Below are 5,730 nucleotides of genomic sequence, written 5' to 3'. Positions count from 1 at the left end.
TTTTGCTCCCAAAAAGATGCAAGTCCACTAAAGAGAATCTGACCTATCAGTTTGGGGCTTACTTTTAGACACTTTTGACAGACCCCTTAAAAGTAGTGCCTGGACTGTCCACTGAAAGCTCCTGGAATAAAACTCAAGAGGACTCCAGAAACAGTCACCCATGCCCATGTGCAAACATGAACATTTTTTGTATTTTCTGTTGTGCTGTGCAGGGTATGAAGCTGGTCCCAGTCTAGGGCTTTGAGGTGTTATCACAGAGACAATGACGCACAAGCAAGTAAAATAAGGAGGGAAAGAAGGAGGGAAGGAGGGATAAGAAGCAGATACAAAGGGGAGCACAAAGTAGCAGAAAAATGATTAATTATGAAAAGATGAATAAGCAAGCCCCTCCTTTGATTGCCATTTGAAAATGACGTCATCATCAGTGGTTCAGTTTTTTAGGGAACTCTACAGTGAGGTTATTCTCCCTTCATGTTGCAAATTAGGCAGTGGCTTGTATTTAAAAAAACCCAGAATACACAGAGAGTAAGGCACATAATTTAATTTCAACAGATGCATGTGTAAGATTGAACCAAACCCTCTGTCTAAATAATAAATAAACATAAGAAAGTCTGAACCAAACAGGCATGAGAAGGGGTCTCTGCCTGTATGAATGGGGTGTGTATCCTAGGCTGCCAGCTAGGGAATGACACAATTCTTTGCAGGGTCCTAATGCTGAGGCTGTAGTGCCTATGCAGGTAGCACTGGACAGACCTTTGTGGTATAAAGTTCCTTTAAGCAAGCAAAATTCTTTGATAGTGGTGTGGTAGGACTTCTTCCTACTGTGCTAGCAGAAGCAGGAGCCCTTTAAGCTTGCAAAGGGAGACATTTAGGCTTAGCTTAAACAGGTGCTCTGCCTAGAAAACAAGGGCCAAACAAATTCACCTGGCAGTCCTCAGGACTTTAAAAAGCCTGGTAACAGCAATCACTTCAGCAATCACTTGTGTTTCCTGGATTTTGGTGTCTTCAGGAAAGGTTGTGGTGCACTGCAAGGGTGAGCAGGGGAGTGAGCTGGTGCCTCCTGCCTTTAGGGTAGCACAGTGGCTGTAATGTTAGGGAGGAGGAAAGAACCAGCTCCTGGGTGGCAGTCATCTACAGAAATAAGAAGGGTCTAGCTTGCAGCTAGACAGCTGTGTCAGATACTTTCAGAAATGCTTACAGCCTAGATTCTAAAAATGACCTTGGGGAACAAAAGAGAAAGATACAAATCCCCAGGTTTTAGGTACCAGGCTTGTGGAGTAGAAGTAAGGCATTTCAGCTCTCGGTGCTCCATGTGGACTAAATCAGGCGTTTCAGAAAAATAACAACCTGCAACATTCTGCCAGTCTCAGTGGAGAAAGAAGGCAATCACCTGGGAAAGGTAGGGTGTGAGGTGAGAATCTCCCCTTGCTGATCTGTGTGAGGGAATTTTGAGTGTGGTGTGAACGGTGCTGGTCTGCCTCCCTGCTCACAGGGGACGTGTATGTGTGCATTACAGATACATTTGAGTGCAGCAAAGGTCAGGAGGTGTGCAGGGCCTGAGGTGGTGGTGACAGCCCCTGTGTTACAGCTGGCTTTGGCAGGCGTTGGGAGGGAGAATTCTCAGTGCCTCACGCACGTGCGGTGTGTGACTGCCCTGTGGAAGAGGAATGGGCTTGGACCCTGTGGACCAGTGCTGTAGCCTGAGCTGTGTGTATTGATTGAGGGAGCAGGTTTCTTCCATATATTCATAGAGGCTGGTTTAGCCTGAGCTGGGACTCAGAGACTGTGTCTCCCTTTCTCTGGTTATGATTTATGACTTCAATCCAATTTATAGCCATTTACAAGAATGCTGAACTGGCTGTAAATCAGTAAAAGACCATAAAATACTCATGGAACTGCTGAAATCCATCTGGGTGAGCTTCCTTCTCTCCCAAGAGCAGCTATCTGAGGGCAGGAAGATGTAGCCCTCCCGTCAAGCCCACTGGCAGTGGTGGGGGTGGGGGTTAGATGTAGTGCTTGGCTGCAGGAAAAGGTAAAGGGAAGGAGGTTTGCTTTCCGAGAGCACACAGGAGTCAGCTGAGCCCTAGCCCGAGAAGCACAATGGTGATAGGAGCAGCTCTGTAGGGTTTCTTGAGAGGAGCTTCACCTAAGGGCAAGGCTAAGGTGAAATCCATGGGAAAACAGTGAGTAAAGTCACTTTTTCAGTGATCTGTGATTGTCTTTCAGAGGGTCAGTGTTTCTTTTTTTTTTTTTTTTTTTTTTTTTTTTTTTTTTTTTTTGCAGTTCATGGGAATGCAGACATAAATGTCCTGGTTGTTTTTGTTCTCATCAAAAACAACTCATCTCTGATGAGCTTTTCTAAGGGCAGGTTGGTTTGGCCATCAGAGGTGAGAATTGCAGTCCTTGGGGGTTTTGTAAGGTGAGAATTTACCTGCCTTCATTACCTAAAAATCATGATCAGAGTTCAAGGAAGCCATTCAAGAAAAGGAGCCTGAAAGTACCAAATTGCATGCTTACTCCTGCATCAAGGGATGATACAGTGTGCTACAGAGCCATTGAAACTATCAGGCTTCACATCTTATCTTTGACTTCTCTATAGTGCAGATTTTTCTCTACTACCTATTGTTGGGGAGCAGATGGAATTCAATGAGGCTTTTTGCAAGTCTCATTTTTTCTTTTTACCCTACTCTAAGCTGATGATCAGGCAACACTGGAGCACGAGGCTAGAAGGTACTGCAGGGGCTGGCAGGTCTTGTTGTGCTCTTGCTCTCTCAGGCAGCTATGGGGATGTAGAACACGAGTGGTACAAAATTACTGAAGCATCCAGGAGAATGCCCAGAAATCTAACTTTGTAGTGGAACACTTTCCAGGGCATGGTGGCATTCAGTTCTACAAAAAATGACAACGTGCCTGCCAAGGAGCCTCCCCACAGGCCTTGGCACCCTGTCCCAAAAGGTTATTACCCCTGCAGTTAAACCTTGTTAATCCGAATCTGCAAGCTCCAGGCTGTCTGGGTCACGTGTAAAGCAGCGTGGTGCTCCACCTCTGAGCTGGTGTTTCTGACTGGGCTGGCTTGGGAAGCTGCTCACCCCTGGGGTGCTGCTGCAGTTTGCCAAGGGCAATGAACCCTGGCCAGTGCTGTGCGTCTCTTTTCTTTCTTGTATGCAACGCCTTGGGGAGAGATAAGCAATTGTGCTGTCTATGCACTGCCTGCGACCCCGTAGTGCCCTGAGAGAGAAATCCCAGCTCTGCTCTACTTCACATTCAAAACAACAGCAGAAAATAACTTCCACTTTCTTCATTTTGGTGGGCTCAGCTCACGGGCACGGATAACGAGGAATTGCTAAGGCTGAGTGGTGAGCATCGAGCCTGAGGAATGTCTCCCTTATCCGTCTGGCCAGCACAGGTTTAAAAATCAGTGCTGATCAGCTGGCTGCTTGGACAGGCTAAATCTGTGCCAAAAGAAGCCCTGATGAGTGAGGGAAGACAGCTGGCAGTGAGCCATTGAGAAGCTGGGGTAACCCTACACCTCCGTGTTGGATGGGCCATCCTTTGCCCATCTCACGTGGGACACAGGCCCTAGGCTGGTGCTCACTATTCTGCTCCTCACTCAGCTGTTGGGGATGCAGGATGCCTGGGAAAGGAGAAGAAAATTAGGTCAGCTCTGCTGAGCCCACCTTCCATTTTCTCCATAATCTATCATTACTTAACAAATAACAGTCCCCCAATATTACACAGGTTTTTTTTTCCCTGAGAATTGCCTCCCAAGGTTTTCTTTAGAGACAAGCCAGCAATGTCATTGTCCCACAACAAGAACTCCCAAGGTTGCGAGTTTCCCTCTTGTTGACAGATGTTTTCCCTTTTTTTTTTTTATCAGAGGAATTAGATAACCATCATCTCGTAGACCTACTGCTCACTGCATGTGCCCTTAATGCTCTGTGGGAAGTTTAGCTCAGAATGAGGATACCTGAAATCCAGTGATATTATGAGTGCATGAAACTGCTGCTAAAGGTTTGGTTATAATTAGGGGATTATATACTGTGTGATTCTCTGACAACAGAATATTCTACCATGTCTGCTGTATCCTGACATTTTAATTCAGAATATAAGGAATCTACAGCTGGCTTGCTCTTTTCTTTATTTCAGATTGAGTTGTGTGAATAATGGAGTTTTCAATTCAATGACTGGACAAAAAAATAAAGTAAGATCAAGGAAAAAGAGAATGGTGGGTTCCATTGCCCAGTGGTGCCTCATTCAATCTGAAACTGAAAAGTTTCTTTTAATTGTAGGAAGGATGTTAATTCGTTTCTTGTAAAATTCTTCTTCTTTTAAGCCTGGACAGTTTTAAAAAATGGCACCATCATTTCAGCAGTTAAAAAAAGAAATCTGACTTATTCTGAGATTTCTTTCACTCATCTGTCCCCACGTCCCACTTTTCTTTTATCCAGAAGTGTGTGTGTCAAAATTGACCCAAACTCACCTGGATCTTCACAAGTGGAATTTTTGTTCTGCTCAAAAATGTTCTGTGCAATGTCTCTTGATGAGATGAATTTTGTGGTATTGATGGCAGTTCCAATGAGTTTGTGGGGTTCTGTATTTATTTTCTCCTGGTACTATAAATGGCCCCCACCTGAGTGAAAGGCAGTTCAAAACATGTTCTGCTGTGCTCTGTAGTTTCAAAGTTGAGCCTTGTATAAAGTAAGTTTTTTACAAATAAAAGAGAGGTGCACTGATATGCTGAAAGCTCCCTCATTTCATCTGCTTTACTCACATGTGGCAAAGTCAAACATAGTAAGTAATGTCTGATACAGGAAGGTGTAAACTCCTGTTCCTTCTCACAAAGCTGAATTGTCTGTGTAGGAAAAGTTACTGTGGTGAGTGAATGAATGCACCAAGACTCTGATGCATACACAGGAAACAGATTTGTTGTGAAGAGGCAAACCTGCCATCTGATAGTAACTGGGCAGGTGGTGATTTGTGATTACTGTTCCTGAGTAGCTCAGAATTATGCATATCCTATTATGTTTGTTAACCCATCTGTCCTGCTTACCCCCCACATATTTTTATCTTGTTCTCGTCTTTAAAGTTATTAGCTATTTCTGCAAAAGGCTGTAATTTACTCTGCTGAATCATGTCAGCAGTGAGTCCCCAGGCGTGTCCTACCTTTCTGCATGTCCTTTTTGGCCCTGACTGTGAGCAAAGGTTCAGTCTTTGAAAGGCATAATGTTGCTGACCTTATGCTTATACTGATTTGAGGGAGCAGTCTGAATGGCTGGGTTGCTGTCCACATGAAGGTAATTGGGGGGTTGCTTTTGCTGTTTGGGAGCCAAGCTTTGAGGTTCTCTCAAATCTCAAAGTGGAGATTTCCAAAAAGGAGGTAGCTTTGCACATTGTTGGTTGCTGATGTGGATTGTCAGGGTGTACAGTGGTGGCATTTTTTGGTGGAGCCATTTCTTTGGAATATGCTTGGGCAGCCAGTTTTACTTCCACTGGAAGCCACTCTTCAAGGTTCTATGTAAATTATTACCTGTGTGCAGTAATAGCTGTATATACTTATTCCATTTTTTTTTTTTTTTTAGTTATTTCCAATGATACTGTGATAGTGGACCTGTTTATGATCAGACAGATGTGTGGAGCCCTTTATCCTTCAGCATCTGGAAATCCAAGGTAGCCACCCTAAACAGAATGCATAGGGAGGCCCAGGAGAGAATAAAGTCAAAATTAATTCAA

This window comes from Prinia subflava, chromosome 28, assembly GCF_021018805.1.
Source record: "Prinia subflava isolate CZ2003 ecotype Zambia chromosome 28, Cam_Psub_1.2, whole genome shotgun sequence".
Classification (NCBI taxonomy): Eukaryota; Metazoa; Chordata; class Aves; order Passeriformes; family Cisticolidae; genus Prinia; species Prinia subflava.
The sequence above is the reverse complement of the archived record's forward strand: the minus strand, read 5'-3'. Positions refer to the sequence as shown.